This window comes from Eulemur rufifrons, chromosome 4 (genome assembly GCF_041146395.1).
Source record: "Eulemur rufifrons isolate Redbay chromosome 4, OSU_ERuf_1, whole genome shotgun sequence".
NCBI classification, from domain to species: Eukaryota; Metazoa; Chordata; class Mammalia; order Primates; family Lemuridae; genus Eulemur; species Eulemur rufifrons.
Window position 1 is genome coordinate 33,377,501 of NC_090986.1, and position 22,334 is coordinate 33,399,834.

Consider the following 22,334-nt stretch of genomic DNA (forward strand, 5'->3'; position numbering starts at 1 on the left):
AGAAAGGTGAGGGGATGAGAGGAGGATGGATGATGACAAATTAGTTTATGTGTACAATGTATGTTATTCAGGTGATGGAAAGCCCTGACTACACTACTATTCAATATATCCATGTATCAAAATTGCACATGTACCCCATATATTCATACAAATTTAAAAAAAAGTTTTATCTTTAAAAAAAGAAAGTTAATATGGCCTATTAATTTTACATATTTTGATCTTTCTCCCTATAAATCAGGACAGGTAAATTATTCTATGAAAACAAATTAACCTTGGAATTTATGTTGCAACATACCAAAATTTCATCTTTCACTGACACATTTCTGATGAGGTTAGAAGAAGAGTTCTGCTTAATGTATTTCTCAGGGATTGAGCTTATATAGGCTTCATCATCTTGTGTTACGACCATCTCAAAATGTGACTCAGGATTAGCCACATCAGAGTAAGAGAAAAAAAGAAACCATTTTACATTTGTTAGCTGTCTCTGATCTGCAGTGTCTTAAGTAATTTGCACTTATGGCTATTAAATACTTAGCAGCACAATTCACAATTGCAAATATGTGGAAACAACCCAAGTGCCCATCAATACATGAGTGGATTAATAAAATGTGGTATATGTATACCATGGAGTTCTACTCAACCACAAAAAACAATGGTGATCTAGCACCTCTTGTATTATCCTGGATAGAGCTGGAGCCCATCCTACTAAGTGAAGTATCACAAGAATGGAAAAACAAGCACTACATATACTCACCATCAAATTGGTATTAACTGATCAACACTTACATGTGCATTTAGTAGTAACATTCATAGGGTGTCGGGAAGGTGGGAGCAGGGAGGAGGGGATGGGTATATTCACACCTAATGGGTGCGGTGTGCACCGTCTGGGGGATGGACACACTTGAAGCTCTGACTTGGGTGGGGGCAAAGGCAATATATGTAACCTAAGCATTTGTACCCCCATAATATGTTGAAATAAAAAATAAAATAAATAAATGAAAATAAATAAATATTTGGCTATAACCAAACTGAAAGAGGAGCTGGAAAGTTTGCCCAGGTTCCCGGGAAGGAGAGGATAAAGAGATATGGTGAGCACTAGTATCTCAAACACACACTCTTTCTGTCTTACCTCTCCTTCCAGCCAGATGTGAGTCCTGAGCAGAATAGCATGTGCCAATATCCTGTACGTTTCAATGTTAATGGAAATATGCAGGAAGCTGCATTTGAGAAAGAGACAAGTTTAAAGTTTGGGGACTAATACATAACCTGTAACTTACTACAAAATATTCCAGTATAGATTTGCCATAAAAATGCATGCATGTAAGTTCTGATCTACTTTTCCAGTGGTAGAGAGTTGTCCAAAACAGAAATGCACATATGGAGAATGTCAATGAAGTCTATACCCTAGAGATGTCTTCAGATATCTTTTTCTATGACCAACATCAGAGACATAACAAACATTAAAAATGAGCTTTCTTTGGCAAATTTACTGGCAATGAAAAGAAGTAGGTTGGCTAAAATATTCTAGGGAGAGTTTTTTTACCTTTTCATGAACAAGCTTTGAAAATCTAGCAAGCTCTTCATTTTCATCTTTTAATAATATCCCTTTGGTAACTGACATGTTTAGGGAATTTTGATTTTTTGATGCTGAATGTATAGTTATAATATTCAACATTCTACTGAATGTTGCTACTCAAATATTATTAGGTTTGTGTTTAGTTGGGGTCAGAGAACCTGAGCCTAAAAAACACAGAGAGCTAGAATTTCACTGAGACCATAGAGAAGAGATTTTGTGTTGCTATTAAGTGATGTTTAATGTATCTATAGTGGGCTTCTGAGACTTGATTTCATCACATTATGGTGTCAAAGTTGTGGCTGAAGAAACCTGTTCCTCTTACTATGTGCTTCATTGGTGTCAAATCATTACCAAAAGAAGAAAAAAATCTTAATAGTTGTGTACAAATTGCTAGGCGACTTTGTAAAAAAGATCATTAAAATGAATCATTAATAAATTATGAAGGGTAGAGCTGGTCAGAAAGGGGGAGTCAGGTTGAACCTCAATGAATTTGAGGTCAATTGGTAGGATGGTAAAGTCTGAGTCAGAGTCAGAGAAAAGTATTTCTGAATAAGGGAGAGGTGGCTACAGGCTGTACTATTTTAATTGGATCTTCATGGCCTTGTGTTTGAGTGGATGGGAAATCATTTGTCTGGAAAGTTGGCTAGGCAATATCTTCAGGCTATTCTAAGAACCTGTATATATATGTTAATATACTGTAGTCCCCTTATTTGTGGTTTTGCTTTGGAGGTTTCAGTTACCTGTGGTTACCCACATTCAAAAATAGGTGTGTAGAGTACAATTAGATATTTTGAAAGAGAGACAGAGTGAATGTGGACACATTCACTGCAATATATTGTTATAATTGTTCTATTTTATTATTAGTTAGTGTTGTTAATCTCTTACTGTGTCTATTTATAACACAGTATTATGTATGTATAAACTCTATCATACTTATTTATGTATAGGAAAAAAACATAGTCTATAAGGTTTGGTACTATCTGTGGTTTCAGGCATCCACTGGGAGTCATGGAATGTATCCCCCAAGGATAATGGGGAACTGTTGTTTATAATAAACACATTTGTCAACAAATATATCCTTGAAAATATAAAAAGCAGAGAAATTAGAAAAATACAAATTATTAGAATATCAAAATGTATGAAGAAAATAAAATCACAACCTGCTAAAAGAGTTATAGAGAATTTTAATTTTTAAGGAAAAATACTGAATTGTTAATATATCTATTTTATGTATAGGATGTGTTTAATATATCCTGTTTTTATTTCTCCTTTTGATAAACACTTTCATCATTAAACTGAGTATGACAGCTTTATAATGGACAGTATCAATTAAGGCATTATTTTTTTCATAGAGATTGTAAAAAAATTAAAACTTTATAAGTTAGAAAATTTTACATCTCAGGCCATAGTGCTATATTAAATACAATATTAATGAAACTTGGGTTATTTTCCCTATGTGTAAGGTCTGATGCTCATCAAGTCAACTAGACACATTCTGATTTGAAGACATAAATAAAGCATCACTGGTTCTGAAGTTGGGAATATTCAATATGGGCAAGTAAGTCATAAGAGTCTGTTGCTACTTAACTTCATTGTGGTTTCAAAATAAAGCAACCCTCCTCTCATTCCTGTGGTTTACAGTATGTTTATGCTTTTAACTGCTCTCTACTCCTGCCCAAGATTAAGGACATTTTGAAAAATTTCCCTTTTTAATCTTACCGACCTACAAATGTTCCTTTGTGTTCCACTTCCTTTTCACATCTTGTAGCTTTCCTCAAAACTATCCTAAAACTATTGTATCTAGACTTCCTTCTCTGCTATCCCTTTCAGATTGACTACTCTTTAGGATAATCTGTCTAGCAGTTTATTTGATTTTTTTTTTTTTTTTTTAGAACAGCACATCATGACTCATTTATCCAGCTCCTTTTACACAGCCTGAAGACAAAGAATAATTCTCTAATCCTTACAACTAAATCTCACTGTCTTAGCCCATTTGAGTTGCTATAACAAAATACCTTAGATTAGGTAATTTATAAAAAGCAGAAATTTATTGCTCACAATTCTGGATTCTAGGAAGTCCAAGATCAGGGTACCAGCAAATTTGGTGTTTGATAAGGGCTCTATGCTTTATAGATGGATCTATGTGCCTCCACATGGTGGAAGGGTCAAACATATTCCATCAGGTCTCTCTTATAAGGGCACAAATTCCATTTGTGAAGATGGAGCCCCTATGACTTGATCACCTCCTCACAGCTCCACCTGTTAATACCATCACATTTGAATATATTAATTTTGGGGGGACACAAATATTCAATCCATAGCATTTTTCCCAGGGCATCCCAAAATTTATGCCCTTCTAACCTGCATAATATAATCATTCCATCCCAATACTCCAAAAGTCTTAACTGGTTCCATCATTAACTAAAATCTAAAATCTAAAATTCAGAGTCTCATCTAAATATCATCCAAATCAAATATGGGTGAGCCTGAAGGTACAGTTTATTCTGAGGCAAATTGCTCTTCAGCTGTGATCTCATGAAACCTAACAAATTATTTGCTTCCAAAATACAATGGTGGGACAGGCACAAGATAAATATAAATATCCTTATTCCAAAAGGGAGAAAGAAGAAGGAAAAAAGAAATAACTGGTCCCAAGTAAGTTCAAAACCCCAAAGGGCAAGCAACATTAAACTTTAATACTTGAGAACAATTTTTTTGACTTGATATCCTGCCTTCTGAACACACTGGGATTGGATTTGGCCCCCAAGGTTTTGAGCAGCTCATGCATGCTGTAGTTTTCACGGGTTGAAATTGCATGCCTGTGGCTCTCCGAGGCTGGAGTTACATGCTGGTGACTCTACTGTTCTGGGGTCTTGCGTATGGCCCTCCCTCCCACAGTTCCACTGGGCATTGCTCTAGTGGGGGCTCTTGATAGTGTCCCTAACACCCTGGGCTCCAGTGGGCATTGCCCTAATGAAGGCTCAATATGGTGGCCATATCCCCACTGGGTGAGGGTAAGTCTTCCTTATTCAGCCCACTGATTCAAATACCATTCTCTTCTGGAAGCACCATAGCAGATATACCCAGAAATAATATTTTATCAGCTATCTGGGTATCCCTTAAGCCATTCAAGTTGATACCTAAAATTAAGCATTACACTCACCTCACACCCAGTACATCAAACTTCATAAAGCTTGCATTCTCAAGCAGATATTAGCACCCAAATTTGGGTAATATGAGGATTTGAAAACATAAAGCTAAAATAAGAAAAAGTGGCATTTTGCTTCTAATTATAACTGTCAGACTTTGGCACCATTTATGGCTACACTAAAAACCAAAGAATTATCATTACCTGTCATTAGATTAAGGAGCCTTTTAAAATTTAAACAGAAATATTTATGTGACAGTTTTGGAAATATGCAGTGGACTTTTAGTGAAAAAAATCCAGATAGTCATCAGTAATGGGATAATTTGCATTATGTGTCAGAATGTTTTCATTATTCTTAATATCTTAGCTGATTTATATTTATAGCATGCTTTTAGTTGTGCTATTTCATTTCTGAAATGTTGGACATCATAAATTGTACAGTTTGAAGTATTGTTTCGTTTTGACAATGACTTTTTGAGGGAGCTAGACCTACATATTAAAACATGTGGGAAGTGAAATGTCTGACTTAGAGAAAATGACAACATGAATAGACAATTCTAGTTTAAGCAGAGGAATAAGAGCATGAGTCATAAGGTTAGGCAGATTTTATTAAGTTATAGTTAAAACTAGGAAATGCAAGTATAGGAACATGAGGTATAGCATTGTTCAACATTTAAATATGGAAAAAAATGTGTGTTCCAAAATACCTTTTAAAGACAATAGATTTGGAAGCCAAAATACAGGGAAAATTGAAAACAGACTATGTGGTTTCAATACTATTTCCTTGTCTTTTATCATGGGCGATCATAAGAAAATGTCATATAAAAGAACTTCTGGGTTTACTATAAACCTTCTGTTAAAGACATCACATATAACTTTGATTTAATGCTGTTTGTACAAGGTCACTTTGCACCTGAAAAGTTACTATGGGTACAAATGGTGTCTTTCTTTGAATAGCAAATATTTTTTTCTTTTTATGAGATATTAAGAATTATATAAACTTTCCTAGCATATCAGATGTCTATTATGTGCTTTGCTCATCAAAAGTTTAGAGTTAAGTATTAAAATAATGTTTAAATTTAGAAATGAGATTAGTCCTTAAGTTGGTAAAAATATGTTTCTTCACATTTTGAATTTTGCCATTTCTATTTTAACAGCTTTAGTTTTTATGGTTACTTAGTTGTAAATTTTATTGTATCATTTTAGAAAGGGTGTGGATCACAAATAATTAAATATTTGACTGTGTTACTCTTTTAGGGTGCAAGAATCACAGTCACAAAAAATTTGTCCCAGTTGACAGTTATTTATTATGAGAACATAACAAAAAATTAGATACGGCTTCAACTGCGACACACTGAAATGTGAAGGAAGTCAGGAATATTGTTTTGGAGACAGAGCAGTTCTCAGGGGGCAACTGACAACGGTAGAGGTCTGGCTGGGTGATCTGGCCACCACGCTGTTTCCTCAGTGGCAGTGCACGTTGCTGCCAGCTCTAGCAACTTTGCTTATGCTGTTATACAGGCTCAGAAACCCTGTCTCCGCTTCTAACTGATTGCTCCTTCTGAAACAGTAAATGTCTCTCTCCATCTCGGTCTCTCCTTCTATGCAGCTTTCACTTTGATACGGCTGCTGCTCAATATCTCTTGCTTGACTGTCTGCCAGCTTTGGCCTCCTTCTTTCAGTTCTGTCTCATTCTCTGTGATCACCTCACATACCCAAGAAGAAGGATCTGAATGTGTTCTAACAATGAGCCGAGATGGTGCAGTGCTATTAGGTTGAGCTCTTCTCTGTGGTGGTATCTAGGCCACTGCTTTGCTGAAGTAACAACTTAGATCACATGTTATCAGTCAAGAGTGAGTATTTACTTTATAAGTACATTTATTTAATTATGTATAGAATTATTATTCATCTGAAGGTGAAAAACCTAGAAATTATGTTATACTCTATTATAGTGATGAAAATCAAGTGCATTGAACGTATTACGTATTTGGGGTTTGTCCAAATCTATTCAAGCATCTTTTGTGAATGTTATTTTCTGTTAGGAAAATTTCCAAATAATGTATAATACTATAATACACTTTACAATACTGTAAAAAAATGAATGTTGGTTATCAAAAATTTTTTTATACACTCTGCTATCCAGATATATACATTTAAAAAGAAATTATGCTTTGGGGAAAAATGTATGTATGTGTATGTGTTTGTATGTTATATCCCTTCATATTACTCGTCACTTTTTCCCAGTATTCCCAAATAATCATCTGGAATTGAAACAATAATTTCTGATTAAGATTGATATTTTTTTTTGAGCTTTTCTTCTTCAGCTGATACCTATCAATTCCTCTCACAATCGTAGGCATTACCTTTTAGAACATTAGATATTTTCAGATTTTGTATATTTCATTTATTCTCAGAGTTATGGTCATATAACCCCTGATTTCGATTCATTCCCAACCCAGGTGCTCCTATCGGCTGTGTCCATTATTAAAGATCACTTAAAAATCTCAGAAAATTTGCTCAGTGTCATATCCAAATTGGTTGTGCCTTGACTTTTGTCTCTGATATAAATTGATAAAATTAGTCCCCTTTTCATAACAAGAAGTCAAAATTTTAAATTTCTTCCTTGCTCTCCTTTGCCTGCTTCCAGGCTTGAAATATCAATTTCAAGATTCCTTGTTTATTTGGAACTGTATGTTAATTTATTCTGACTTGTCACCTATTTAAATCACAGGTGTTTTGAAAACTGTCCTAAAATCTATCCTTTATTGATGTTATCTACTGAGCAGTATTTCTGAATATGCATTATCTGTTTGCACAATAGAACTCCCTGTCAAAATTATAATCTTTCATCATCCGTACTTCTCTACAACGCTAATTGCTTGTTTGGATTACTGTCTGGTTTCTCTTATATTCTCTTTGAATTTCTCCCATTGGCTGAGATTATTCTGTGTGGCACCTGTTTCACATCAACATAATTTGAGCTTTGATTCAATTAAATCATTTTATTTTTTTTGAGACGGAGTCTCACTCTGTTGCCCGGGCTAGAGTGAGTGCCATGGCATCCGCCTAGCGCACAGCAACCTCAAACTCCTGGGCTCGAACGATCCTCCTGCCTCAGCCTCTGGAGTAGCTGGGACTACAGGCATGCACTACCATGCCTAGCTATTTTTTTCTATATATATTTTTAATTGTCCATATAATTTCTTTCTATTTTTTTAGTAGAGACGGGGTCTCGCTTTTGCTCAGGCTGGTCCCGATCTCCTGAGCTCAAACTCTCTGCCCACTCCGGCTTCCCAAGTGCTAGGATTACAGGAATGAGCAACCGCGCCTGGCCCAATTAAATCATTTAAGAATTTTAATAGTAGGTTGTTAAGGTAGGTGTCCTCTATTTTAATAAACGTCATTGGGTGTCTACACACAAAACATTCAGTCCTTTCTCTTGTTAACAGCCAACATATTTCCTTTGGGTTGCCATAAATCAACAAGTGTTCCCATCTCTATCACAAAGGTAAATTTAAATTAGTCTAAATCATATTGTTCCCATTTTACCGTAAAAGGATAAGTTTGGAATACTCTGGTGACACATTTTTTGCCACATCAATTTGAGATGTTTGTTGAGATAGAGGGTTGAGGTAGGTGCAATGTGTGGTTACCTCAGATATTAAAAATAGACAAAAATAAATTGCTTATTTTACTTTTCTTTTTCTGGATATGGTCATTGTTGCTTGTAACATCTAGAATTACTATTAATATATCTGTCTATTGACCATGAGAAGGATAACTAAAGATGAATTCCAACCAATTGAGAAGGAAATTGGGAAAGGAGGCAATATCTAGGGGAAGAAGAAGTTGAGACTAAATTTAAATAAAAATGGATGCATGATGTTAGAAGACACACTCCAGTAAACAAAAACTCTATCTCAGGGTTTCTGATTACTTTGTCCTTTACTTAGAAGCAATAAACTAAATTCGGCATTTATGCATACATTAAAAGTGACATACAGGCCGGGCGCGGTGGCTCACGCCTGTAATCCTAGCACTCTGGGAGGCCGAGGTGGGCGGATCGTTTGAGCTCAGGAGTTCGAGACCAGCCTGAGCAAGAGCGAGACCCCATCTCTACTAAAAATAGAAATTATATGGACAGCTAAAAATATATATAGAAAAAATTAGCCGGGCATGGTGGTGCATGCCTGTAGTCCCAGCTACTCTGGAGGCTGAGGCAGGAGGATCGCTTGAGCTCAGGAGTTTGAGGTTGCTGTGAGCTAGGCTGATGCCACGGCACTCACTCTAGCCTGGGCAACAGAGTGAGACTCTGTCTCAAAAAAAAAAAAAAAGAAAAAAAGTGACATAGGTAGACCTTATTTCTTTCACATTGCCTGCGGTCCCCAACCCCCAGGCCACAGACCAATACTAGTCCATGGCCTGTTAGGGACCTCAGGCAGCAGAGCTCTGCTGTCCCCACCCCTCACCTCCATTCATGGAAAAATTGTCTTCCACGGACCTTAGGAACCAGGGGGCCTAATCTGTGAGATGAGAAATTAAAATCAATTACTAAAAATAGTGATAAGTCACTGGTCCAGTCATGAAATTTCAGACAATGTAAGAGAGGAAAAAAGAAGTCTGAAAAACTCTTGTTGCTTAACTTACAAATTGTGCTGAATGAACAGAATTTATAAAACAGGAATTCAAAAAGATGATCCTAAAAGTAGGAAAAGACACAAACAAAAATATTCTAATAGTCTCAAAGTTGTCCTTCATTTTTGGTGAATATATTTGAAATTACTGCAATATTAAGATTATCAAACACTAACAGAGTGTATATATAGCACACTCCCAGATATAATCTGCTGAGTACAATATATGGATGTTTATGGCCAGCTTTACAGAAAAACATCAGTTGTTATGTGTTTGTTTTAGCAGAAATGTTATTTGGAAAATTACATTAAAAAATCTTAAGCAATGTATTACTGAATGCCATTAATCATGTAAAACCTCAGTTATCCTGAATTCTAGTTATAAAAATCTCCAATTATTTAGACGTTTGCTATACTTCTCAAGATAAAAGAAAATAAAGCAAGAAGACAAGCTCGTAATAGAGGTTTAGCTTAATGATGAAACTCAACAAGATTAAGATTTTTAATGTGTGAAATACATACAAGATAATTGTATGTATTTCAACAGCCACATATAAGAATGTTTAACCTTGCAATATTAACAGAATTTTATGGTTCAGAACAATGCAAATTATAGCACTTTTCTGTTCTTCGTGGGTTAGACTATACCTGTGTTGTCTTTTGTTTTCGTTTTCTCACTTTAAGAAGACTGCTGATAATACTAAAGCATCATTAGATAGAACAACAATGCTGATGTGGGGACATGAACCTAAATCGTGATACACAATGGAGACACTCATATGGAAAAAAGGTTATATTTTCTATATGCTACAGATAAATGTCAGACAGATGAGTAGAAGTTTAAAGAAGGGTATTCTCTGATCATTTTCATCTTGAGCTCAGCTATGCCCATCAGAAGAGTATTGTAATTCTATGAACAAATAAAGAGACTTTGTCTTAATATTTGCCCATAGAATGGTGAGGGAAGGAGAGTAGTAACGGCCAGTAGAAAGAAAGGCTAATAATCAGTGGGATATAAGGGGGACAATAACAGTATTAGGTCAAGTCTGTGTTTATTGACATGTTTTGAAGTTTAAATCACATAGTGAAAGTAAGTCCAGGCAGCATCAGTGATCAGTGGACATTACTGTATATAACAGAAGAGTGTCACTGGGTACCAAACAGACTCAGCTGAAACTGATAAGGTGAGGCTCTGGGGAACTGAAAACAGGGGACTTTCTCTGTAAGCACCAGTGGGGTACCTCTGGGAAATTCCAGAAATTCTTGGAGTTGGTATATATTAGTTTCCTATCATTACTGTAGCAAATTACCATAAATTTGGTGGCTTAAAACAAGACCACTTATTCTCCTGCAGTTCTAGAGGTCAAACGTCTAAACTGGTTTGGCAGGGCTTTGTTCCTTCTGTCGGCTTTAGGGAAGAATCCATTTCCTTGCTTTTCCCAGCTTCTAGAGCCTGCCCACATGCCTTGGCTTGTGGCCCTGCCACACTCAGATTTCTCCTTGCACTGTCACATCTCTCACTCTGACTCTCTGGCCTTCCCCTTTCATTTACAAGGCCCTTGTGATACTGAGACCTTGGATAAGCCAGCATAGTCTCACCAACTCTCTCTCTCTTTCTCTCTTTCTTCCTTGATCTCAAGGTCCTTAACTATTACACATTTGCAAAATCTCTTTTGCTATGTAAGTTAAGACATTCTCAGGTATCCATGATCAGGAATTTTTTTTTTTCCTACAATAAAGGCTACACTTTTTAAAGTTCTTCAGATGAATTTCCCTATTAGTGGAGACAGGAAAATCTTATAAATGTGATTTTAAATTCTTAATTAAAAGAACATTTTAATAGAAAGATGATAAAATAGTATAGAAATATTTCTAAAAATTCTAGCAATATAACACTTGAATGAATATATTTACATTATAACACCACATTAACTCAGTTTATTCAAGTTAATTTTGTCTCTCACAAATAATTGGAATATAATTTTTTAATTTTGACTGAAGCCTTATTTTTAAACAACTCTGATAAATCCTGGTCAAATTAAGTTGCTGACACCTTAAATAGGGACTTAAAATTCTACTTTTAGTCAATCCATTCTCTCTGTATGCAGGCCAGAGCTGGAGTATGTAAAGGAAAGTTCAAGTGTAAAGAAACAAGAAAGAAAGAAAACGATAACACCATATTTCCATACTTGTGGAGAAAAATGCACAGCAATGAGAAAAAAATAAATTGTTTACAGATTAACTTGAGAGAATGACTTTTAAAAGGGACATTTTGTATTTTCTAAAGAAAAAATAGTTATCTATTGTCATTTAAATCAGTCTATGAGTGGAAACAACTATATGAAATCCATCACGGATGTCAGCTATTAAAGTCTGGCATGGGCTTCCACAGGGCATTATACGACCTACCTCTCTATTATTAGTCTCTTGGCTCATGAGAATTTATTTTGGAAAGGAATAAACTGGAGGCATATGGGTTTGAACAAAAGGTTCTTAATAAAAAACCACATGAGCTTGAGGAAATGGTTTGTTTGAGCCAGGCTGTTTTGTGAAAGGAAGTGGAATTTCTGAGCCAAAGCATTTAATGACTACATAAACAATAGAACTGAAGATGTCTATGAAGCCAAACTTCAACCAAGAAACTGAGTGTGGAGAAATGTATGATACTTGCTACTACCGATGAGCAAAGCCCTCTCCAATAAACCTTTACATTTCCACCCTCCTTTGAAATCATCCTGTTAGGTAGATTCCAATCCAATTATACTAAAGTATTTTATGTGTTTAGGCTGATGTTAATTGATTTCAAAATAGAGGTGAGGCAGCACTTGTCTATATGTCCACTGGCTTCATTTTTTAAATTTCAAATTATATGAAATAAGTGCATTGAAAACATAAGCAATTGCATTATAGACTGTTTCTATTTAAGAGATACTTTAAAAAATGAAATAGGTACTTGTGACAAACAATTTTTATATCCTCTATATCTTTGCCATTTGCTTCAGCCACTGATATAGTCAATTTCACACAGCCTTTGCAGAAAAAAGCAAACAGCACCTCTCTTAAGGCCAACATTCTCTTGAGAGTTTTCTGATGCTGACACGTGGTATATTGAGAACTTTTCCACACTCACACTGATGCACCCTAGAAATGACCCAGCAATTAATTCTGTAGGGCTATCTTTGAAAAGGTGAAGAGGAGCCAATGATAAATGCTTTCCTCTTCCATTCTAGTCAATCTGTTCTAAGGCACATTTTATAAAATTCCCCCCAAATTCTCTAAGGATCCCGCATGAGTCATTAATTTTAGTGATCAACTAAATGGTGCATCTTTGTATTGATTTTCCCTTCTTCCCTGTTCTCTCCCCTAGACTCTAACTCTATTCCCTGATTTTTTTCCTAAATTATTTACTTATATTAAAGCCTGTGTCTCATGCTCTGTTTCAGGGAAGTAAGGCTAAGGACAGTATTAATATTTTTCCATCTGAGGTGGTTTAGCTGGAATGGACTAAAGCAAAGCACATTGTTTACCAGCTAATTTGCATAACTACATTACCTTCTGCCAGTTTGTGACCTTGGTGTTAATATGTTCGTAAGCAGAATGGACTGAATCATTGGTGCTTTCCAGGTTAATGTGTGTAGAGCCCTAAAAAGAAGCCAGGCAGATAACATATGGTAATGGCTGAATATAAAAAACAATTGCTAAGTGTAAAAGACATGTATAATTCTGGGTTTCTGAGGTATTTCTGATTAAAGAAAAATATTAATGCCATCAAAACTTTAGATAACCGATTTGGAGTTATATGCAAACAAATTTATTCTCTCTTAAAAGTTAATATTGTAACACTGATATTCTCATTTTCAACTGTAGATCCACTGAGGCCTGGAGACCACTTGTATCAGCTCACATGAACTGTTTCTGCATATTTCTGTCCAACTCTGCTTTCAGTGACGTTGGTAACCTGAAATTGGCCATTGTGAAACTTTTTATAACACCGAAAATGACAAACACAACAAATCAAGGATTTCTTTCCAGTAATATTTATCTGTTAAAGATATCTTCCTTGCATTATTTTCTGTGGGTTACTAAAGTTCTTTTGAGTCACACTCACTAAAGAAATAATGGTTTCAGAAAGTAAATATCTACTACTAAATCCTTCTTTCAACAATTAGCTCTTTATGTGTCCCAGAAATAAGTTAACCTCAAAAACATATATTTTTAATATAATATCAACAATTTTTCTAAAACAAGCTTTTAATCAGGCAAGTTTTCATTCACTCCTTTAAATGTATTTGAGTACCTATTATAGGTAAGAAACACAAATGAACGACTAAAAAATTCCTATTAGGTGCCAGGCTTTAAAACAAGTAAAATATTTAAAGTAAAAACAACGTCAAACTCAAACTTATGTCAAACAAACAAAACCACATCTTTCGTTCTTCAGTTGTCAACTTCTCAGAAATTACAAATTAGACTTAAAGGTACTATTTAAAAAGAATCCTTCATGTGAAATTAATGATCTGAAATTCATCCATTGAGTTTATTCATCATAACACTGTTCTTTATAAAGCTAATAGTTTGCCTTGGCAAACTAATTTTTTCATCTACCTTATTAAAATAGATAATAAAATATTGCTACAAAAATGTAACAAGGAAGGTTAGGGTTCTTGACACACTCACAAATGTGACTTTCTGTGAAAATTAAATGTTTATAAATACATTCATGATGCTTCAGGCACCTGGAATACTATGTTTTATGTCTTTGAGCATAAATCAAAATATATTGCCAAAAGAAAAGGATAGAAAAAGGAAACTAATCTATTAAAATATTTTAAATCAGATTTGGAAATATATAGAAAATATGGTTTCTTAATATTAAAGATTTAGATTTTCAAGTTATACTTTATATTTGTGAATTTTTATTTTCAGACAATTTTATTACTGCTTATGACTTATTGATAAGAAGTGATCAAATTTTACTGAAATATAAATAAGCAGAATTAGATTGAATTTACTAAAATACGAAATAAGAACAAATCAGTAGAACCTAAATGAAAATAGTATTAATTCTCTGGAAGACAACATTAACTTTCTTCACATAATTGCTTGCCAAATTCAATAAATGAATATGCTTAATTACTATAAGTATTTTAATTTTTCCTGAATGCATGCTTATATCATTACTTTTAAATTATATCATTGTATCATTTTTATCTGAAAATAATAACATCCACTTTTACATACCTCATAGGATATTAAAAGATGAAAAATATATATTGACTAAAAATCATCTGAAATCGAAGGGGAAAAATGTGTATTTTTTAATGACCAATAAATATCAAATAAACAAAAAGATTTAGATTTTTTTCAAGGGAAAATATGTTTAGCTAAGTTTTCTGCTCTTCAGTTATAAAAATTATTATCAGAAAACTTAATTTCCTCGTAAATTGTAGGTGCTTATTTTTAAGTTTTAAATTTCAAATTAGTAAAATATGTATGTTATCTTTAAAACAGTAATATTTTACTGCTTATGTTTGTTAATTGTATGTACATGTACTTAACAATTATTCAATAGTCATTTTATCATATTTTCCTTTGGTAAAACATTGCCTTCACTGAACTATCACCATTTCTTTCTGTTTCTATGTATATTCTCCTCAAACCCGAAAATTCGTACATGTGTCAATGGTAGGATATTCTTTAATCCCACTTTGCTTTCAGTTAAAAAAAATCTTGGCCGGGCGCGGTGGCTCACGCCTGTAATCCTAGCACTCTGGGAGGCCGAGGTGGGCGGATCATTTGAGCTCAGGAGTTCGAGACCAGCCTGAGCAAGAGCGAGACCCCACCTCTACCAAAAATAGAAAGAAATTATATGGACAGCTAAAAATATATATTGAAAAAATTAGCCGGGCATGGTGGCGCATGCCTGTAGTCCCAGCTACTCGGGAGGCTGAGACAGGAGGATCGCTTGAGCTCAGGAGTTTGAGGTTGCTGTGAGCTAGGCTGACGCCACGGCACTCACTCTAGCCTGGGCAACAGAGTGAGACTCTGTCTCAAAAAAAAAAAAAAAAAAATCTTAAAACAAAGTTAATTAAAAGAAAGCACATGTTCACACACACATGTATAGAAATATATGGAGAAATGTAGAGTATCATTGAAGGGAAAATATTTGAAGTTTGAGTCTTGGTTTCACCACTCTCTAGCTATGTAACTCTTGGGAAACCTTGGAGTTTACCTGTATATGCAGTTCTCAGAGCTGTGATCATTAAAGACAATAAAAGGCAGGTAATTATCTGGCAAATATATATTGATGAATTGACAGATTTTATTTTTTGGAAATGAAGAAATAGAGAGTAGGAGAAGAAATATAAATTAATTCTAGACACAAACCTTCGAATCAGGCAAGGAACACTTATACAATGTTGGTGGGACTGCAAACTAGTGCAACCTCTATGGAAAATAGGGTGGAGATTCCTCAAAGTACTAAAAATAGACCTACCATTTGATCCAGCAATCCCGCTACTGCATATTTATCCAAAGGAAAAAAAGTCACTGTATCAAAAAGACACTTGCACTAAAATGTTTATTGCAGCACCATTCACAATAGCAAAGATGTGAAATCAACCCAAGTGCCCATCAGTTCATCAGTGGATTAATAAAATGTGGTATATTTACACCATGGAGTACTACTCAGCCATAACAAACAAATTAATACCTTTTGCAAAAATCTGGGTGTAACTGGAGACCATCCTCCTAAGTGACGTATCGCAAGAATGGAAAACCAAGCACCACATATACTCACTATTAAATTGGAACTAACCGATCAGCACTGATATGTACAAATGAAGTAAAACTCAATGGAAATCATGCAGGGGGAAGCAGGGAGGAAGGGATGGGTGAAATTACACCTGCCAGGCACAATGTACACTATCTGGGTGATGAGCACAGTTATAACTTTGACTCAAGCAGCACAAAAGCAGTCCATGTAACTAAAACTTTTGTACCCCTGCAATGTTCTGAAATTTAAGAAAAAAGAAAAAAGAAGATACTCTATATACTCTGCTTACTGTTTCTAAGGCCTTAAATTAGCCAAGGATTGCATGTTTCATTCCTAAAGTACATTAAATTATAGAGAATCTTTTTCAAGATAAACGAGATATTAATTAAGACACCGACTATCATAGAGTATGTACACAATGAAAGCAACAAAGTACCTGTCATTATTTATATATATGTAACAATATTAAATCTGTACAATAAGAAGAAAATACAACAGTACATCTTTTTGCTTGCGTCTTCACTCACAACCTCTTCCTCTCAGCCCATTTCAAGGTTTTACAATCATTCTCCCTTCTATTCTCAGCTAGTTCTAAATTCCTGTAAATATACTGTCTTATACCAGGAAGGAAGCTACAATATTCAATAATTTTTCTCACTTAATTTCTAAGGGCTATATTCTCTGGCATAATTGATTTAAACACACAAATTTTAGGCATGTTCTTACACAAATAAAGAAATGCATACAACCTCTGTCTAAGCACTAGAATTTAAGTGTAATAAGGAGAGGGAATTTTTTCTGTATCCTGAGAACTTTGAAGAATATCTAGCCCAATATAAAAGTGATCAATAAAGATTTTTTTTTTTTTTTTGAATGGACAAATGTGATGGTTTGCTCTGTTTCCAGAATCAGGGTTTAAAAGCAGAATGTAATGTACCCGGTCTCTCTTCATCCCCTTGAAGACCACAAGTTGGAGGACTTTGATCTGAAACTCTGCCAATGTCTGAACTTCTCTAAAGCATCTTCTTCCAGACTGACAAATTCATGGAGTTGCATATAGGATACCTTCTACATATGGGTTGATACATGAAAGAGCCATAGATATAGCCAGAAGTTATAGTAAGAGTGAACATCAGATCTCAATGAACTCATATGCAATATATGTATACTTTCATCTTTTTTCCTTTGTGTTTCTACCCCACCAACTATACTCCAGTATGGGGGGTAATATTTTTAACATTCGCCTTTGAAGCACACAAGCTGCATTTTCTATCTTTACTACTTTTCACCCATTTCCCTACTTATTACTATCTCAGAGTTTAAAAGTGGCAAGCAATTTTTCAAAGTCTATCAACTATCCCAGGTAAAACACAATGAATTCTATTACAATCATTAAGAGCTACATTTATTTACCAATTATTAATAGATTATTTTCTAATAAGTAAATGAGATGATCTCAAAACATCATAGACATGTTCATATTAATTGTCACAGGTTAAAAATGAATTTTTTGGTAATTAATTTGATTATCATATTTACGTTTTCTTTTTTTTCATGGAGAAAAGTGGTAAAATAAGCTTTAGGGAATGAAATAATGACTATATTATAATCAAGCATGAAAGAAAGATTTTATCATTTTACCTTATCTCTGAATGCACATTCACTACCTTAAACCATTGGGGCTTAAAAATATTAGCTATTACTTACAAAGTAATTCTCACATTTCAGCCTAAATTGAAACAATTCAATGACTTTTTCACAAAAAAATATATTGCACAGCAGCAGAATATACATTAGACTTTTATAATTTGAAAAAGAAATATTGTATGCTTAAATGGAGAACCACAGGAACTACTTTTAGTCAATATGTGACATAACACTAAACCTTTAAAATTTTTTTTCTCAGTATGTGTCAGGTATAATGTAGATTTTGACAACCCCTTAAAAAGAAAAAAAATAGATATATTCATTCTCCAAACACTTATTTGCATTGTGTTTGTAATACTAATAGATATTGCCATGCCTTATTTTAAATTAAATGAAAATAACAAAGTTTATATTCACAATTATAAAAAGTATTGACAAGTATTTTATACTCTGTCACTTTCCAGTTATGTGACATTAATGTCAGTGGACACATTTTGTAATATGCTGCCCAAATCCAGCTTCATGGATGAACAACTCTTTTTCCTAGCTGCTGGAATAACTGCCAAAAAGAAACTCTAAGCTGACAACTCTTAGTTGGTGGTGTGTCTGCAGAAGGGAGCCAGCTCACCCAAAATCATGCTTCCTTCCTGGGGTGACCTGCATCCATTTATGGACCGTCACCTGTAAACAGCTGACTATAGAGCAAATGTCAACAGTAAGGTTAAGAGTAGTAGATAAAGAACATGGCTGATGCCATTTGGTGAATCTTCACCAAGGCAGGCACATGTGAAGTCCACACCTTTCAAGGAATCTAATAGGAACTGAATTATACTTTGAGAAACTGATTGGGGTGGCAGAGTTGCAGATTTTTCTATTTTGACACTGAAATTTAACACAATCTACTTTCTGTAGAGCTTGCTTGGAGAACCTGCTACTAGTAGATATACACTGGTTTATTTGATCCTTAAAATGACTCTATAAAATGACTATTTTACAGATGAGGAAACTGAATCAATTACCTCTTGTCACACAGCTAGTAAGTGGCAGAGGTTGGGTTCAAAGCCAGCTCTTCCATGTTATGCAGACCATGTTCTTAGCCACTGTGAACTGGTTTGTACAACGCAGAATGTAAATAAGATGTGACTAATTGAAGTTATATGTGAATGTTGACCGCATATGTATAAAGAAATGTTATACATGACTCTGTAATGAATTTTATTTTAATTTTCAGTTTCTCATTTTCTGCTCAATAGTTCGTTAATTCCAAACATCTGTTCTTAAGTTTTACATACATGTTATTTTACATTTATTTGTAATTTTGGTATTTCAAAAATAGGTGTCTCTCTCTCTCTCTCTCTCTCTCTATATATATATATATATATAAACAGTCCAGATGCAGTGGCTCACACCTGTAATCCCAGATCCCAGAATTTTGGGAGGCTTAGGCAGGAGGATTGCCTGAGGCCAGGAGTTTGAGACCAGTCTGGGCAACATAGTGAAACTCCATGTCTACAAAATATTTTTTAAAAAATTAACTAGGTATGGTGGCCTGTTCCTGTAGTTCCAGCTACCTGGGAGGCTGAGGCAGGAGGACCGTGTGAGCCCAGGAGTTCAATGCTGTAGTGAGCTGTGAGCACAGCACTGCACTCCAGCCTTGGTGACAGAGTTAGACTCTATCTCTAAAATAAATAAATACATAAATAAATAAAACAAATTTAGTTAACAAATAATTATACATTATGATTATTTGTTAATGGATTATTTATAATAATATATACCTAAATCTTCACTCCATGTTATGCTAAATCATTTTATAATATCAAAAGATGTTATGCAAAATATGTCATTCTAGGGCTTCCACAACATTTTGAAAAGTAAAATTAAACAGATATATACTAATGAGAGAAATAAGTCACAGATTTTAGTTGCTTTGTTCAAGACTATATTGGAAAGAATGACTTTCTTTATGCACATGGATTATATCTCTATTCTTTATGCAAAACATTTGAGACAGCTTAAATCAAAAGTGGATTCAATTAAGTAATAAAATATAAATATAACTAGCAAATCAAGAGAAAAAGAAAAGTTCCTGTGCCTGAATTTCACATTTATCTTTGATCCTATTAGAGGAAAGGGAAAATAAAAAGGAATCCTATCATTTATAGGGTTTATTTGATCATAATGGAGGAAGTAGGTCAGTGCATTAGGGAACATAATGCTTTGTTACAAATTGCAAAATACCATTAAAAAATGTCCACAAGATTTTATATAGTGAATACTGAATGAAGTAATGAATAATATCTTCAAAGGCAGTTTTACAGTAGCTAAAGTGGAAAATATTGAATTACTATAGAATGTAAAACCCTTTAACAGAAACTAAGACTATGAGAAAACACATCTTTATCAAGGCGAAGTTATGAAGAATTAAATGAATGTGGCCAAACTTGATCCAAGCATACAATGTAAACATTGTGGGTCTTTTAGGTAATCTTTAGTCTCTAAAGGTGTATTTATTCTCATTCAGTTTTAATCAGAAATTAGATAACTGGCAGTTCCAGTCAAGACCTGAAGTGCTAGTATTCTGTGTTGTTGGAAAGAGTACACACATGCCTTGGAAACCAGATGGGCAAAGACAATGTAGGCATTAGAAACCCGCCCAGTACGCTCAACTGAATGGAAAATTACTCTCCCCTTCTCAGAACAGTGGCTCTAGGGTGAAACAAACAAACAAAATCTTGTCTTTGGATCTAATCAAAGAGGAAAACTTGCATGGTTCTCATAACTCTGGAAATTATAGCAAGCAAAAAATAATTTTGTCCCAAAAAATTTCCAAGAGGGCCATTCAATCATTAAACAAATGTATATTAAGTCCTACTTTCTGTAATGCACTGTGCTCAGTGCTCAGAAAGCTCAGGATTTGGAGACAGATAGGAACACAGTCATACAACAATACAGATTGTAATGTTAGAAAGTGCAGAGTGGTATGAGAACAACAAAAAAAAGGGCATGACTTCAATATAACTGTTAATGTTTTAAGTATTTCATGCTTTATAAGAGTGTAAGAAATTAAAGTAAATAAGAGAAATAAGTATAAACAACTAAAGTGATATTAACAGTCTATAATACTAACAATCTTTTTCAGGACGTAACACATACAGACTTTATAATATAACCATTAGAATAATTTGTCACCCCTTACCAATAGAAGGAAGACAAAATGAGACAATTTCTTCTCCCTCTTAAGGGGAAGTTCATAGCTCATTCACTCCATTGAGGTATTTGTCTTTTCTCTGAGGAGTCTTTCCTGACTCCAACATAGCCTTGTACTCCTTGTCCAGCTTCATTCCATTCATCTTACATGACCATTTATATTAATAGACTAATCACCCACCAGATATTGTATTATACATCTGTTTATTCTCTATTGTACAACTATCATGTAAGCTCAAAAACCAGAGTTGCTTTTCACTGCTGTTTCATAGCAGCTAATAGAGAGCCTGGCATTTATCACTTGCTCAGTAAGTATTAAGTAGATGCATAAATTAATGCACCATCTGACCTTGTAAGTTTGTCTTAGATTATTTTCAGAAAATAAGCCAATATGCGTTATATTTGGTTACTATAAAACCAAAATTTTATGTATATATAAAATATATTTAAACATTTAAAGAAGCCATTATAAAGGAATGATTGTTAATATTGCAGTAGAATTTATCATGATGAATTGAGTCTATATCATCAAATAAATTCACAAATTAAAATAGAATAAACACACATGAGCACATTTTTTATAAGACTTTATTAATAAACTATTTTCATGAAGGTATGAAGATAAAAGATACTGCAACTTGAAGGAAGCAAGTTTTGATAGAACAATGGGAATTGTAAGAGATGACCAGGTTTGTCAAGAAAGTTGCTTAGACAGATAAACTAAGATAAGAATATTCAACAGATGTTCAATTAGTGAGGGCTTAGATGGGGCACATCTCTGCTAGTTTCTGAGAACTGAATAAAGTAAATCAGAAAATCTCCCTCTCCTTAAAATAGCTCATTGTATTATAGTTAACATATTTTTTAATTTAATGTTCATTCCTCTAGGATAAACAGTATAAAATTAACTCTATTATATGAGATAAGCTGTAATCAAGACCTTTTCAGAGTGCCCAGACTGGTAGTTGATGAACATTTGAAAGCTGTTATGACAGATATTGTAAGACATGATGAAATCCAAAATTAAGGCAGTGGCGGTGGGCGTAGAACCTAACCAGACACAACTGAGAGATGCTTCCAAGGAGTTCAAGTAGAAGACTAAATTGTTGATAATAAGTAGGAGAAAGAGAAGCTCTGATTACATCAGAAACGCTTTCTTTGACAACTAAATGAGTAGTGTGATGATACCAACATAAATATGAATTAAAAACAGAATAATAAATGAAGTAGAAGATAATTAGTTTCATCTTCTTTGTGCTAAAGTTAAGACACTATTTTCAATTGCTTATAGCTATTGGATTGACTTTAAAAACTCACCATCGAATTGGTTTTAACTGATCAACA